Raw genomic sequence first — 18,261 nt, forward strand, 5'->3', positions numbered from 1 at the left:
ACAAATACCTGCTTGAATTCCTGCTCTCAATTCTTTCGTGTATGTACCCAGAATGTTAACATTTTTTGCTACAACAAAACATTGGTATTGCATCTTGGGGAAATAGAATTCAATAATTCCTTGACCTCCTTATATAACATCTTGAATGTCATCATTCAATAAAGATAACTAATAATTTAACTGCATTATGCTGCCTGCACTGGCTCACATTCTTTGACCATTATTCCTAAAACTCAGAATATTATTCTTTAAACAATATAGTAAAAAAATTACTTTTGTTATAAAACTGGTTGATAACTCATCTCTTATATACATTAAAAGGTTGAGAAGATTCCAAATTCTCAAATTTTAAAAAAAGGAGGAATTTTCATAAAGAAAATTAAAATGTTCTCTCTCACTTGATAGTATGTAAAAAATTCATTAAAATCATTTTAAGTCAGTAACATCTTACTTTGATTCTAACCCATATTTTAAAATTTTAGATTTTTGTAATTCTTGACATTATTTTCTTCAGTTTGACAACAATACTTTATAAAAGTAAAGATAAGTACACTTCAGGCAAAGCATAAATCTCAAGGGTCAAAATTAGGAAATATCTATTTACAAAAGCAAAGGCACTAACTTCACTCAAAAGAAAGCAGACTGTTTTTCTTCCAAATGGATGAGCCTTCATATCCTTTCAGCCAGCCACAATGCTACAACCTTCCTTTTTTTCAAAGAAAAACTTTATAAATATGAATAATTGATCACATATTTTTATAATTCAGGATATAACTAAAGAATATAATATAGCTTATTTAATCATGTTAAATACTTATATCATAAGAAAGATATTACAGAGAATTCAAATACATGAAACATGATTTTCTCTAATTAATTAGAAAACTATACACATTTTCCTGGCCTATTTTCCCCACAATAGGCTTACATTTATAAATTTATCTAGAATCTTTGATCTCTTACGTTCTCACACTTTGTATTATATATGCTGCTAAAAGATATGGTTTTGATGCTGTATTAAAATACATTACCCAGCTTCACAAATTGTTGTACATCCAGACAATGGAATATTATTCAATGCTAAAAACAAAATGAGCTTTCAAGCCATAAAAAAACATGGGAGAAACTTAAATGTATATTACTATGTGAAAAAAGCCAATCAGAAAAGACTATGTACTGTATGATCTCAACTATATGACATTTTGGAAAAGGCAAAGCTATGAAGACAGTAAAAGAATCAGTGGTTGCCAGGGGTTAAGGGAGAGGGAGGAGTGCATAGCACAGAACATTTTTAGTGCAGCGATACTATTCTGTATGATACTATAATAGTGGATACATTATATATTTGTTTAAACCATAGAATGTACAACACCAAGAATGAACCCTAAAGTCAACTATGGGCTTTGGGTGATAATGATGTGTCAGTGTAGGCTCATCTGTTGCAAAATATGTTCTGTGCTAGTGGGGATGTTGATAGTTGGGGAGGCTATGCTTGTGTCGGGGCAGGGAGTATATGGGAAATCTCTGTCCTACCTCAGTTTTTCTGTGAAACTAAAAAACTGCTCTAAAAATGAATGCATTTACCCTTCCATTCTAGGGTTGGTTCCTGGTAATATAAAAAGGTAAAACCAAATAAACCCAATATTTCTTTACTTAGTCTAATTCTTTTCGCTTTCCACACCTAGCTAGGTTTCTTTACAGAATAATTCACAAATTTCTTATTCCATCAATCAAAACCTCAAGATAATGCCTTTCACACATTACATCAGGCTTCTTCTAGGAAACTTCAAAATTCTTTTTATGTTGAATGAAGCTTTCTAGGGTGTGAGTATATTCACAGGTATCTGTACATTTACTCTGTGACACCTGTTGGTGATACTAACATTTATGGGCCACTATTTGCTAGATGTTATGCTACATAATTTACACACTTAGTTTTAACTATATGACACTGTGAATGCTTGTGTTCCATCTATAAAAAGGGCAGTTTCATATAGTTCACTGAGATTTTTTGAAAACCTCATTTATTCCTCATAAGAACCATGACATACTGATATGATTTCTATTTTCATTTACAGATGATAAAACTGAGTCACCGACATGTTAAATATCTTGTCCAAGGTTACATGCATAATAAGCAACACAGCTAAGTAAGGTATTTGGCAATTTGACTCTATAGACCATTGAATAAAATTCTCTATACATTAGAAGATAACACACAGTGACATGTGCTCTATGGGGTTTGACTTCATTTTTTAACCCCTTCCCTTTAATAACCTACTCAAAGGCTCTCATTGGCTCAAAGTTGACCTGAACTTAAAGAGCAACGTGGATATCACCTGAAGGCTGTTAGAAATGCAAAATCTCTGGTATTGATATACTGAGACTGAATCTGCATTATAATCAGATTGTCAGGTGATTCCTAAATACCTTCAAGTTTGAAAACTGTGCTCTCTTGATTCTTTATACTTAAAAAACATATGCAAAACAGTTCATTTACATGGCAATAGGTAAAAAAAGTGTAAAAATGCCCTGGTTCAGGTAACCTCACTGTGTTCAGTGAAATAATATTTTATAGTAATTTTGGTTCTACACAAAATCAATCTTACAGAGGTATGCATCCCCACTTACCCTTTCCCCCCACCCAACCTCTTTAACTTATTAAGTGAATAGTTATCTATTAGGTTTCAATATCCATAGTATTGTGTATTTCGGTTTGCTATTTTACTTAAGGCACACAAATAGTGGTTTTTCCTGTCCTCCTTGAACTTAGAGCTTTAGATACTGTATCTGACATAGTGACATGGGTTATGTCTTCCCACTAGATGGCAGTAATGGCAATTTAATAATACATTTATAAAGCAACTGCCAGCTTGCCCAATGCACAGCAAACAATGACTCTTTGTGCATGAGGATTTGTGAATTGCTGGTTTTAATATAGGGAGCAATGATTTAGTGACAAACTAGAGAAAACGTTTCTCTATTAATGTCTATGTTTAAACTTCATTTTCCTTGCTTTCCAAGATTGAAGGCAGTCTTTTTTGCATATCTCTTACCCGTAGCTATAAGAATTAGCAATGATGAATACTTTTTACTGATGTGTGTTTGAAAATAAACAGGTGGTTGCTAATGTAAGATACTTTGTTAGCGTAACTATCAATAAATAATTTAATTAGTTCCTTTTTAAGGATTAAAAATGTTTTTTCTTGATCAAATACAAGATGTGTATAATGTCTACATGCAGAAATTCAAGATTTTCATGAGAAATCACGTCTTGGGTTGATAGCTTCATATTTAATTAAGTTCTTTCCTAATAAATACTTAAAGAGCCTTACATGCAAATACCAGACTATAGAAGTTAAGCAAAAGCAGAGAGGAAAAAATGGGATTATGGTAAAGTGGTAATAGGATTTTGTAAATACAGTTATATTCAAATTCTGTTTAGTGTTTAAATGTGACTTCTTATATTCAGAATGTTTTCACATAAATAGTTAAGAACCATCTTAAGGAGAGGAAGAACTTTATTAACCAAACTATAAGTTCTTTTGGGAATATACGTAATCTCATTGTAGTCTTGATGTTTGAAAGAGTATAAAAAATACATTTTACTCTTGAATAGACATGTCCTATAATATCTATGTTAAAGCTGTGAAATTCCTAGCACAATGCTTCCCAAACTGATTGTGCTGAAAAGCCAGACTTTTGTTTTTCCCAAATAGTCATGACAATTAAAATGAGTAACTAGAAAAGAATTAAAAGACCATTTTATTCACCCGTGTCCAATTTTTATAAAACTTTCTAACTGCTTGCTCTCAGTTTTTATATATTTTTTTGTTTTCTGATTGGTATCAGAAGAGCCTGGTCAGTTGATCACCCTTTGGAGAGCCCGGCTCTAGCTTGCTTCCTGGCAAAGAGAAGCTGCATCTACTGGGAAAAGGAAATAAATAAATCAAAATAAAGTCATCATCAGAAATTTCCATGAACTTTATGAAAAGATTAGAACTTAAGTGTTCATGCACACACAAACACACACACAAAGTTAAATGTGAGGTGACGGGCATGTTAATTAACTAGATGGGGGAGCCTTTCACACTGCATATACATAGCAAATCACCATGATGTACACTTGAAATATCTTACAATTTTATATATCAGTTATGCCTCAATAGAGCTGAAATTTAAAAAATTCTATGAACTAACATGCAGTGTTCATTTTACATTTATTCAAAAAACCTTATAATCAAAATATTCTTGTTAAAATGGGATGTCTGAAATGTTTAAGTGTTTTAGTTTACATTCTGCCATTTGAAGTTGTCTTCTCTCATTCCTTGGGATTCCCCTAAAACCACTGCACAATAATAAAATCAATTGCTGGAGCTTTCCAAATGTGGAAATGTACAACTTCTAAAAATAAAAATTTATAAGCCCAGCCAAAATATAGTTTACATAAATTGAATTTGAAGTCAGAATGTGCTCTTGCAAGTATCATTATAGTTTTTGTTTATAAAGTACCATAAATATTTTAGAGACAAAAGATTGTCATATGGGTGAACAAACCAATTACTTTAATATCTCTAATTTTATAAAGAAAAGTTTTTTGAATCTCAGGGAATTATTAGTGAAATGCTACATTTTAAATATAGTTTTATCATATTAATAATAAAATATACCATAAAATTAGTGTACTGTCTAAATTTTTAATGTTTAAAATGCTATTCCAAGTTTTTTTTCAGAGATGGTTTAAAATGCAATTTTATCTACTGTACTTAACAATTAATTTCCTCATCAATTTGATTAGCTGTCACAGATTTCAAAATTATTTATTCACATAAGTAACTAAAAGAATTTGAAATGAGGTGAAGATTTTGGAAAGCATATGCTTACTGATGAGGTTTTACAAGTTATATTCCAACACTGTGAGAATCTACAAATACTACCAAAATGATTGATGGGCCAGTCTAGTTTTTCAAACAAGAGAATATTCATGGAGGCTGTAGAAAGAATGTTTTCCTTCATTGACCTAGTTCATTCATAGTTGGCAAAACATTTGGAAACCAAAACATTAAGGAAGGCTGGTCCCCTTTCCAGACCATGAATATGCAGAAAGAGAACAGAGGAATCTAATCTTAAAACCCAACTTTCCAGATTTTCATTTTAACCCAATGTAGTTTTCTTCTTCTTCTTCTTCTTCTTCTTTTTTTTTTTAACAAACCCTACACTATATATAAAAGTTCAATTATATATGTTTTTGGTTAATTAACTATGAATAATTCTTGATCTATTTAGTACTAATGTGAACTAGAGAAATACCGAGAATAAATTCTAAAGTAAGCTAATAAAAATCAAGGAGTAATGCATCTGTAAATATTAAGTAAAATACTGTAAGCTTCTGATTGGTTTTATGGTGTTTGTGCTCCTAGTAGAACAAAAGGAGAAATGCACAAAAATCCATAATTAATTCTGTTAGTGTCTGTAATTTACTTTAAAATGCTCTGGTAGGTACAGTATGAAGTACATTAGGTTGTCTTTAATTTACAAATTAGAAAAAATTGGTTAACATTTGGAGAATTCTAGTCAGGGATCCAACTCACCACAGGGCAACTGTTGAAATGTTTCAAATTTCCAAATATTGCTCTGTGAAACTATAGTTGGGGGCTTAGTAAGTTACAATGGATTGTAACAATTTTCATTGGTGAGACAAGTGGTGATCAAGATGTGTGATTGGCTAGAAATACTGGGCAATCATCTCATCATCTTTTGAACAAAGTATAAATATCCTAGTACAAGATTAAGAGGCCAACAACCTCTCTGGCACCATAGATCAAGAATTGTATTTCATTTGCTCCCCATCTCTCAGTTTAGAAAGCAGTTCCTTTGCCTGCTGCTGTTGGAAGACTCCTTGCTTTTGCCCTTAGAATACTGATACATTTTTTGAGCAGTAAACCTTTCCTACAATGTGCTAGATGGCATGTCATAAAGGACAGAGAAAAGAGACTACCCCCAAATTATTGGAATGAGCTTTTTGATAAGATTTTGTAACTGATTATTAGTAAAAAGTTAGATGTTTGCAGAAATTGGTCTGCAAGTTATTTGGGGCTTTGTTTTTTGTTTGTTCGTCCTTTAAGCGACTATCTGATAACAAAGTTGTAAGAGAAGATGTATATAGTTCCAACCTATTCCTTATTGTCAAAAATTAAAATATTTACACAAATTTCTGACAATCATTGAAAGAACAAATTAGTTTTGCAGAGTTCACAGTATCAGCCAGCTGGATGAGAGACAACTCAGGTCCAAAAACTCAGTTTTGTCAGAGAAAGAAGACTGTGCTGCAATAATAACTAGACGTGACCCTAGTGGCTTAAAATTACAAAGGTGTATTTCACACTCACACTCAATGTCCACTACCAGGTGGGCAAAGAAACTCTGCTAATTGTAACTCAGATAAGTAGGGTAAACAGGGCAGCCTCCATCTCAGTTACAGGGGAAGATATGAGAATGATGAAGGGACATTGACAATGAAATGTTCTGGCCTCGAGTACAATATTTATTGGTCTCCACTCCCTTTCTAACCCCCAGCCACAGGGAACTAGGAAATACATCACAATTCCATCATGTGACCACAACAGAGGATAATCAGAAATATTAACGAACTTTCAAAATTATCACAGCAATTCTACAATTAAAACTGAGTTTTTCTGTTTTGAACAGTATAGTCTCTAGGTATAGTACATTGTAAAATTACACTTTTTTCAAAAAAAATAAAGGTGAGTGATTAAGTTTGATGTGATTTGCAAAAGCTGGAAATCTTTATGACTTAAATCAAGTTTATTCTAATCAAAACGACCTAGACTATTAGTAGGTAGGTTAATGACATAAACAACCATTACTTTTTTTTTGCAGTAGGAGAATCTAAAAAAAAAAAAAGATAAAAAAGAGACTATACTTTCTATTTACATATTATAACAGGAGTGATCAAATCTTCATTTGCATACTATTAGCAACGAATATTTGTTGCAATGCAGATTCCTGGGCCCCTGGACTAATACTTTAATAGGTCTAGTATTTGATTGAAGAATTATACAATTAAAAATATACACATTTAATTCTGATGTAGGCAGAATCTGGAACCAGATTTAGAGACATGATGCCTGTAACTGATTGCTTTTAAGAAGCAAGAAGCATAAATATAAAACTGAGATGGGCTAAATAGGGATTTAATCAATTCATGGTAAATTTTACTTAGTTGCTGCAATTATATTATAAAAAATGTACCAAGAGAACAACTGACTCAGCTATGCCTTGACATTGCTTCTTTGCTCTGCATGAAGACTTTGAAAAAAACTGATACGCAATTAGTCTCCATTTAAATTATGAAGGATAGGGACAGACTGTTCTCTATGCAGATGACTCCCAAACTGATATCTCTAATCCAGACTCCTTTCCTGAGTACCAGACTCAAATAGCAAGCTTTCTACATGATATCTTCATTTGGAGAGACATAATTGGCATTTATATCTTTATGTCTTCAAATCCAGATTCTTGACACTCACCCCACAAAATTGCTCCTTCTAAGGCCATTTCCCTCTCAATCAACTGTTCTTTCAGTGACTAGGGTCAAAAACCTGAAAGCCATCCTCCTTGCATCATTTTCTCAATCAAGGACTTATATGCATGACCCATATACATGAACTAAGAAGGCATTGCTGGAGGGAAGTGGGGTACCGGGAGCAGGGGGGCAAAGGAAGAAAATTGGGACAACTTTAATAACATAATCAATAAAACACATTTTTAAAAAACCAGAAATTCAGCAAAGCCTTTCAGTGCTTCCTTTGAGGATGCCTTCCAGGGTCTTACCACTTCCTAGTACCTCCTTCACTACCACTCTAGTTTAATACAAGCCACAGCGATCTTTCATTTGTACTGTGGCAATAACCTTTAGTTCTTCAGAGATGTGCTGGTAAATGTTTACCAAAGCTTTATTTATGAAAAAGAAAATAGTTATAGTGGTAAAAAGGAAAAAAAAGAGGAAAGGAAAGAAAAAAAGTAAACAAGAAAAGAAGAAGAAGAAGAGGAAGTATGGGTTGAGAAACAAAGGAAGGAAAGAGAGAGGAAGAGAATGAGCCCTGGGTGGTGTGGCTCAGTGGATTCAAAGGATCACTGGTTCAATTCCCAGTCTGGGTACATGCCTGGGTTGTGGGCCAGGTCCCCAACTGGGGGCACACAAGGTGCAACCATACATTGATGTTTCTCCCCCTCTCTTTCTCCCTCCCTTCCCTTCTCTCTAAAAATAAATAAATAAAATCTTTTTGAAAAAAGAGAGAGAGAGAAGGAGCAAGACAACAGAGAGATAAGAACAAAGAAAGAAAGAAAGAAAAAAAAAAAGAGATCCCGGATTTATAGCTTTTGCAGATTTCCATGGTATAAATTTTCCCATCATGGCTAATTTCAAGCGACATGACATGTTGGGGAAGTAATGTGCACAATGGTGTCCAGGGAGCTGGTAGGAGGAAGTTCTAGCATACCTTGCGTTCTCCTTTCCTCTCTGCTAATATCCCCTTCAACACGGAACACTCAGAATGATCTAAATCTGATGAGATCACTCTTCAGCTCAAAGCCTTCCCTACACTCCACACATCACTCAGATTCAAATCTCAGATTTTAACAGACTCAAATGCCTACGTGATAGTGCCCAGGGTTACCCTCTGCTCTATATCTCATCACCTATCACTTTCACTTGGCCCCACTGTCTCCTAGCCACAATTAATTCTGAGCTTAACCTTGAACATATCAACTATGCCACTACTTCAGGGCCTATGTACTCCCAGTTCTTTCTGCTTAATACACTTCTTCCCTAAATATGTCCCTCCCTTACTTACTTCTGATCTTTAAATAAATAGTACCTAATCAGCCAAGAACTCAAAAGAAGGCTGACTTAGAAGGATAGCAATGGAAGAATTAGAAAAAATCACCAGGAACAAAGTTTTGTCATTAAAGACAGAGACTAAGGTCATCCACATTCTTGTGTCTCCAGTTAGTATGTATGAATGAGAAATCTGGACAGTGAGGAAAGCTGATGGGAAACAAACAAACAAAAATGGTCTGTTGGGCATACGATGCCATAGAAACGCTGAATGGGTACTCTGGGCCACCAAAAGGGCAAACTAGTGGGCCTAGAGCAAATTAAGCTTGAAACATCACTGATGCAAAAGTGGCAAAATTGAGGTTGTCCTTCTTTGGTCATATCATGAGAAGGCAGGGTTCTTTGGAAAAGACAATGATGCTGGGAAAACAGAAGATGATGGGAAAAAAAAGAAGGCCAAATATGAGATGGATGGACTCCATAAAAAAAGCCACAAGCATGCATGTAGAGGAGCTGAGCAGGGCTGGTGAGGCCAGGACGCTGGATGTCACTCATCGGTGCCAATGGCACATAACACACACGCAGTCAGGGGCCCTGCCCTGAACATCTGACATACAATGCCATAATGAACTTCCTTCTCTAATCCTGCAGCTTGCTTTATTTTTCTTTATAGCACTTTTAACCACCTGACATTTATACATATAGATATATATTATTATCATCAATATTTATTGCTGTCTGTCTCCTTAAGGGCACACATTAGTTCAGTTCCTATCTCTAGTTCCTGTGACACTGTCTGTCACATAATGAACTAATAAAATCTTATTGACTAAAGTGACATACAAGCAAATAAACAAAGAACATAATTTCAGGTAATGAAAAGTGCCATAAAACAAATAAAGCAGGGTGGTGAGTGATCCCTGGGGGGATGGGAGGCAGTGGCTGGTGGCTAGTACATATCTCAAGAAGTGATATCTAAGCTAAGGTCAGAATGACAATGTAATTACTACAGTCTGCTCATGAATAAAAATTCATTATGGGATAAATGAGAGGGAGCAGCTTTGTACATGATTTTAGAGTTCTAAAAAACAAGAGGTAAAACAAATCAACTGCTACATGTGTTCTCAGAAAATGCACACTGAATCCTAAAATGACAGAGTAAAAGGATGACATTCCATTTATAGGAGAAGATAGAGGCAGAAAAGATCACCACCTCCAATGCCCTACCCTGAAGAGGGAGGGGGGAGAATGACAAGAAAATTATGGGGAAATCCTTATAGTAGCATAGACATTTATACTTTCAAAGTTTACATTTTTGAATCTATTTACCTTATTTATCTCTTACAATTACCTTTTAAAATTGGCACAGTTTATTTCTATCATTAAGAAAAAGAGCCCAAGACTTACAGAGGCGAACGCCTTCTCTAAGCTCAACAGACTAGTTAGTTAGTGAAGGAGCCATACCTAGCCAGGTGTCCTCAGATGGCCCCATTATATGGTGTCCATTATGCTACACCACCTTGATGAAAACTGGCCAAAAATTACCTGGAGTTTGCCAATCTGCTCACTGGACTCACATTTAAAGTCCACAGACTTGAATTAAAGGTTGGCTTTGCATGCAGGGTAGGAAGGTCAATAGGAACATTAACTTTCAAAAATTTCTTCATAACCCCCAAACTAAGTACAGACACTTGTAGCCAGCATTCAAGGCCATCGCAGTGTGACTCCAATGAGAATTTCCAGCTTTACCTAATACATGCCTTAAAGAGAATTCTAAGACCATTTCGTCCATGCCAGGTCATTTGTCCAAGGCACTCAACATGAACAGAAGCAAAGGGAATGGAAAGTGTGATGTGTCCACCTGTGATATCTACATGATTCCCCTCATCTCTTTTTGTCATCGCAATTTAGCCATCTTTCTTTTGCATTTCTCTCAAATTGAGTGTGACTTTTTTCCCTCCTCCTATGATATTCTTTCAAGTCTGATAATACCAGTCACACTCTGCAGTCATATTCTACCTTGTACAATTTGAGGAATTGTTAATATTCCAATCCACAAAAAGAATTCAAGTGATTTGAATTTCTACATTCATTTTTTTTGGAGATAATAAACTAAATAGTGAAAAATCAGTAAATATTTGTGAAGTTATAAGACAAGTGATTCAAAGAGAAAAATATAATTTTCAGCTTAATCATTGCAACAGTCTATTGAAAGCAGAAGGAAAGATTCAAGAGATATAAAGTACAGAGCAAAGTCAATCAATGAAATTCTTTGAGAGAATGAAGAAAAGTAAAATTGGAAAGAGTCCATTGAATCTTCAGAGGATGGCACAATGCATGGTGCACAGTAGCTACTCAACAAGTACCTGTTGAATGAATAAATGAATGAATGAACAGAATAGAGAGTGTGAATATGAAGAAAGAACTATTGGAAGATAACCTTAAAACTGGGTCTGTTATTTCAACCTAAATGGACAGACACCAGCAGAAATGAAGTTATTAGTATAAAATAATATATTCAAAGAATAAGAGGAAATATTTGTTTGCATCACCTCACCTTATGCTCCTTTGTTATTAAAGAGCTCTCCTAATTAATTTAATTTGAACCATAGACCAATTCCGTGAAGAAGAGGAAGAAACATGATTCTATCCATTTTAAGGTAAGAAACAAGATCAAGAGGATAAATCTCTAAGTTAAGATCTGAATCGAGGGCATAGTTAAAACTTAAACTTCCTCACCAGGAGCCCTCTAATTCTTTGATATTCTTCTGACTATTCTCCAGAAACCAGCAGCATTGTTACTTGCTAGGATCTCCTTAGAAAAGCAAAATCTCAAACTCAATCCTAGACACCTGAATCAGATCTGAATATTAATATTATCCCTAAGTGATCTGAAGTAATCTGAAAGTTAACCACTTACTTGCTATACAAGTGTATATATATAAATCTGTCTTCATAGATAAATAAAGCATGGTATATAATATATAAATATAAATGAGTAGAACCACCATGTAGACATTATTCTAATTTAATAATACTGAGTATTATTGAAGAATATGATGTATGTGTTCTATGATAATAAATATGAATTTGAAAGAAACATTGTTTAGGTGCATGAATATGACCCTTAAAGAAAAAAAATATTTAAAGGAATGAGCCTCTTTTTAATGAAAACAAATTTAACTTAGCAGTTTATTGAACATATTAAGAATTCAGTCATCTGTTTGAGAAACAATACCAAAGGGAATGCAATAATAAAGCAGTAGCACAGTAGTTGGCATTCATATATAAAAACAAGATCTTATTTAAACACATATTAACTTCAGGGGACTTTACACACACACACACACACACATACAAAGTAGAAATGATGCTCAGAAAATATGAAGATTGTGACATGCTAATTAAGGGAAATAGTTTTTTTGTGATCTTATGTTAGTAACAATAAACAATAATGTTTGGAAATCAAGCCAATAATGGAGCCTCAATCTAGCTTATTATAAACACATATATACCTCATGTTTCAGATAAAAGAATGGAGAAAAATAACAAGTTCATTTCCTCTTTCAGTCAGGTGAAAGATTGTTTTTATTTTACATTTCTTTAAGGTTTAGAAAAAGTATTTCTTAAAAAGTGATTGAAAAATTCAGAGTTGAGTTATGTATCCACTTACTACAGCTTTCCAGTATGAAAATCTCTGCATATATTTAAAATTTCTCATTACTATCTAATTATTGTTATTATTTTTACCTTAGCAAAAATATAAATAAAACAGAGGAAAGAGATGGTGAGAGGATAAGAAGGAAAGAAAGGAAGGAAGCAAAGATGTCCCAGAGAGAAAGGAAATACTTACAAAAGGGAAGATGGTTGAGCTAGGTTAATTAAGATTAATTTTTCTAGATAACACATTTTTTTTAGATAAAACATTTTTAAAAGCAATTTTGTGTTAACAAAACATGAAAGAGCTTCTTTTAAAAAACATCTAAAAGGACTATTTTTCTTTCTAAAACTGAAAGACAATAGTACTTAAAATTTACAAATCATGCTTGTAAATTATCAAAAATCAAAGGTATTGTCATTAAATATTTTACGTGAAATAAGTAATTTGGAAAACTTTCCTGTGTAAAATTTTGATGACATACTTTTAGATGGTGAAGTATTGTTTGAAAGAAAGAAGAGTTCCAAATTACTTGGCATAGAAAATTTTCCAGTGCTAAAATCATGTATTCTATCCAATGTGGCTGTTATATTTACAAAGTAAAGCCTCTTGCAACTTTTGATTGGCTTTTGAAGTCTCAGAAGCATAATATTAGTATATTCAAATGATTTTTTTCAACTGCCAAAAACATGTTATTCAATGAGTATTCAAACACATATTTCATACACACAGACATACACAATATCCTGTAGTTGAATGCCTGTGATAATTTACACTGGGATTAGAATTATGTTTATTTTAGGACTAGGACAATGGTGAAGTGGCCTTTGAGAATCCTGACTTGATGTGAAATACTTTCTTGTGCTTATAAATAGGTTGTACGGCTAGATTCTGTAATTTATGTTTCCACTTATACTTGATTTAGGACTCATTTAAGAATCATATCCTTGCCACCTTGGCTGTGCTGTTTGTAATTTTATTTGTGAATATGAAGCTCTCTGTGATACATCAGCACTCATTATGTAATGAGAGTAGAATACAGAAAGATTCTCGGACTAACTTGGCGAATTCTTGGTATTCATAATATAGATGTATACGAGGTTTAAAGCAGACAGCATTTTATTCAGATGGCTTTCTCTCACAACAACGGCACGTTTACCCTGCTTTCTTCTCGACTTGACTGTGGGATCCACAAGAGCAGAGACCAGCTATTAATCATGTTTGAATTCCCAATGAATAGCACAATACTTGTCCCCAAAATAGACATGCAGATTAATTAACTAATTTGAGGGCCATATAAACTGAAGTGTTTTGGGACAGGGTGTTTTGGAATGTAAATTAAAACCATAATATAAATAAACCCATGTATTGTCACCAAGTAGATCCTAGAGACCCTTCAAAACATGATACCATATGACTTATTTCTTCAAGCAATGAGGCCAAAAAATAAACTATTCATGACTCTAAGTTATCTCTTGTTTAGTCAAATATCTGCACTTGTTATCTATCCATATTTAGAAAGTTTATCTATAATCTAGCCACAATAAAAGACTAAATGGAAATTAAATGGCATATCTATCAGAAGTGTATATATTTCAATTTCTTTATTAATAGATTTTCCATTTTTGTTTCCTCCTAATCATTTTACCCAAAAGTCAAGTGGGTTAGTACACCTGATAAAATGACTAAAATTAAATGACATGCAAAACAAAAGTATACATTCCTTCAAGATACTTCATTTTGGTTTTATAAAAAGTAAATGATAATGAAGTGAGTCTGAGTTAGAGCCACATCTAAAGGATTTCTGGTAATTTTCAGAACCCCATTCTCAGGCACTCACTTAGAAATGATTAGACAATAATATATCAAAGTATATAAATATTTTGATAGAGAAAGAATAAATATGGATGTTTGTGCAGGTAAATTAGAGAAGTCAGAAAGGTAAAATATATGCCTTCTTGATATAAATGCTAAACCTCTAAAGGAAAATTAGAGCAACTAATATTTTCTGTGGCCAGCCTTTTCTTTTATGTTTAATCTTTATAATTGATTTAAATAGTTTTGTATTTTAGACAGGTTGATGAATAGAAAACTTCTGAACTTATTGACCTCTCAGTGGCCATAACTTACTTACAAAGATGGATTGAGAGAGGAAATCAGACAATGGTGTGCTTGTAAATGTTTAACAACTGGTTCTCAAAAAAAAAAAAAAAAAAAAAAAAGGCCCTGATTTGCAGTATTTGCTGATTTCTATGGTGCAAATACTCCTGTCACAGCTTATTTCAGGCAAAGAAAATAATGCCTCTTAAAAATGGAGTTTAGGAAGTAATAGTAACAGTAGTTGTATCAATTGTAGCCAGCTTCAGTGCATCATTTAAATTAGGCTATATTAAGTTAACAAATATTTTATGAAATGACTTGATTACATACATTCATATAGAAGTTAATGAGCATTTTTTGAAAAAACGTGATTAAATAACTTAAAAAAACCCATCTCTACTATATGCCCCTCTTAGTGATACTCTATACACATTAGTTGTTTGAATGCCCTGAAAAGTATTGTATATAAAAAATCTATTTAATGTTGTTTAATGCAGCATTCCTCTAATATTTATTTAACTCCTGAATATCTTGGAACATTTAGTAACCTCAAATGTGGCTCCAGAGGTTTACTTGATGTTACTAGATTGTTCAAGTTTCACTGTACACAGAGCTGGCATTCAGCAATCACAGATTACTGACAGAAAGCACTTATTTGTGTAACAAGTTCATAAGAAAAAGATTCTTAAAAAGACACATTAGTAAGTAGAGAAGATTCTGGCCTGTCTTTCATGACATTGGGTTATTTTTAGGTAAGAGTTTAATTTATACAATCACAGGTTTGTTAACTTATTAGTGAGCTATTTATTGAGCATCTACTATATTCAAAGCACTACTAGACTAGGCACTGAAAAATTTCAGTTGTTTTATTTCAATCATAAAAGTATGTGCTCCATAGGCAGTGCCAATTTTAGTTTTCTTTTCTTTTTCTTTTGCAGGGGGAGAGCAAAATACATTAATTATTTTAAAGTTTAATTCTAAGGAATACTTCAATCTAACACATCTTGTTATATGAGTAGTTTGTGATGCAAACTACATGCAGCGTGAACATATTACTCAGCTATTTAATACCTCAGATATAGGTTATGTTTCTTAAGAAAAGAAGCTGTCATTTTTCCCTCTAAATACTCAACATTAGATTCTGCATATTAATGTGCTAAAGTGACGGCCTTTTACTAACTACCAATCTGATTCTATGAGAATGTTTCCAAGTGTTTTATATCTCCATTTGGCATTAGCATAAATTAGGTTCACATATAAATATTCATAAAACTGAGTATGTTTTGAAACACAAAAGAACAAGACTAATAGCTAAATGTTAACTGAAAAAAAAGAACAACAACAACACAAGAATCCAACTATCATTTTTGCGACAGATTTCCTGCCATAGTCTCATTTTCTTTTAACCACCACTCACAAATGATCACGCAATATGTAAACCTCAATGCATTTGCTTTTGTTTCGTTTCCCTTTGGAGAATTGACAGGTAGATTTTCTACTGAAGAAATAACTGGCACTTGACCTTTTGTTACATCAAAGAAACTCCAATGTTAAGTTATCTTAGCAAGTAGGAAATTATTTAAAGAAACTAGAACTTGACTGCTTTAACATGTTTGTTGCTTATAATAGTGAATGAATTATTATAATACTAAAATATCAACCCTTAAATAATTTTTTACCCCAAACACTTTCCTTACCACACAAGCATAGAAAATATATCTCAACACATTGAAAGAAAGAAAACCATTTGCATACATTTTATCCATGAATCTAGCTCAAAACACAGCATAAGTATGGAGGAACACACCAGAAAATTATTTTCTGATTTCTCAACTGAGAGCATAAAATTCTTACTATCACAATCTCCAACACTTAATTGTTTTTGTAAAGCTACAAGGTAATTTTCCTTCAGGTAAGTATTTGAAATGAGTATCTAAATACCACAAGACCATATGGTGCTTATTTATAGTAAATGCAGAGCTTCTGAAAAATAAATTTAATAAAAATTGTTTGGAGCATTCTTTTCTTTGTCATTCACCAAATTTCACAATACATTTGCAAACAAAAATTGTTCAAAGGAAAAATTACATGGAACAAATCTACTTAATTGTACTTCCTTGGAAGATATCCAAACATTAACTCTTCTAATATTTAGTTATGATACATTGTTAGAGGAATGTTTATCTATGTTAATTATTCATACATCTACATTTCTGTGTGGTTATTATACTAGATCTATCCTCAACAATACAGATATGTTACATTTTATATCATCCAAATTTTTATTCATAAAGCATCAGGTATTTATAATAAGAGATTCAATTTTGCAACTAAACATCTCACAGAAAAGAAAAAAACTTTCATATTTGAATATGGAGTCTCACTGATGTATCAAGCAATGAGTAGAATATAAATGCATGAATTAGTAACAGAACTATTATTGTCAGAGGCTAATGGTTTTGACACAAATTTGAATCCACTATATTTCAAAAGTCATAGGAAACCCAGCACTCTCAGAGAATAGTAACAGCAGCACCAGAGAAGTTTCTCCCCAAACCTCCTACCTCTCCTCATGAGATCTAACCACGATAATGAACATAAACACGGGAAAATCCAGAGCAGGAAATCAAAGAGAACCAGGTCAGAGAAAGAGATTCACAAGAGCATATATTCGATATTATAGTCCAGCAAAAAAAAAAAAGGAGAAATATTTTAAAACAATATCCATAATAAAGCTGTATTAACAATAGTTGTATGGTCCTTCCTTGGGGGTGGGAGTATTATCTTGACCCTTGACCTCTGCTCACATAAGAGCCTGAGAAATGAAAATCAAGTTTATCGTTGCTATTTGCTTTATAGAAATATACCGTCTTTATTTAAACTGGTATAAGGAAAAAATATTCTGTAATAGCCCAAGTCTGGTTCATAATAGTCATGTGACTTTTTTTTTTTTCTGCCAGCCATGTGCTCCGTATCATTTTACTCTGAAATAACTACGCGGATTTCAGCTCAACCTGCCTTTGCTTATAATGCATGACATACCCCGTGAGGGAGCCTGAGAACAGACTCCCTTAAAAGCTAGGTTCTCATAGTTGGCCTGTAACCATGGAAGCAGATGCCGTTTTTCTTCTTACCCCTGCTTACCTCTTTGCAGCCTCGAGCTGCTCCCTATTGTAAAAGGGGTACGCCTTGATTTTTCTTCATCATGACCGAACTTGCCTCTTCTTCAAAGGGCATGATGCTGCAGGTCATTGGTCTAGACTGTTTGCACGGTCCAGAGAACAGCCTTGATGTAACCCTTGCTCCGTCTGAGCCACACCACACCACCAGCCGGGCATCTGTAGACTGTTGGGGGACATTGGAGATCTGTATTTGAAAAGAAGTCTGTCTGATTTTGCCATTGTGCCTTTCCACTCATCGATCGAATGAATATCGAACCTTCTGTCGTTGCATGTGTGAAATAGATAGCTTAGCAAGCACTTTTGTGCCCAACCTGTGCGGTGGGCCAAAAGGTTTTCCTTTTAGTCTCAAGAATTTTTTCTTCAGATTTTATGAATTTTGTGTTAGCTTACATTATTTATATATATTTTTTAATGCAACTGTTATAATGACCGTTTATGTTACTTCATCAGCAATGACTTTC

General features: G+C 33.5%; 1 long non-coding RNA gene across 3 annotated transcripts in view; it reads right to left on the bottom strand.

The window, feature by feature from the left end:
• LOC150020733 (uncharacterized) overlaps positions 1–18,261 on the bottom strand; it is a 448,609-nt gene that overhangs the window by 221,285 nt on the left and 209,063 nt on the right. The window contains exon 3 of one of the 3 annotated variants that reach the window (XR_016509812.1): positions 17,763–17,963. The exons of the other annotated variants lie outside the window; for them this stretch is intronic. This is a non-coding gene — a long non-coding RNA (uncharacterized LOC150020733). The remainder of the gene's footprint in view (positions 1–17,762; positions 17,964–18,261) is intronic. 3 annotated transcript variants of the gene reach the window in all.

The sequence above is a fragment of the Furipterus horrens genome, unplaced genomic scaffold (genome assembly GCF_987537825.1).
Source record: "Furipterus horrens unplaced genomic scaffold, mFurHor1.1.pri manual_scaffold_1, whole genome shotgun sequence".
In the NCBI taxonomy this organism is placed as follows: Eukaryota; Metazoa; Chordata; class Mammalia; order Chiroptera; family Furipteridae; genus Furipterus; species Furipterus horrens.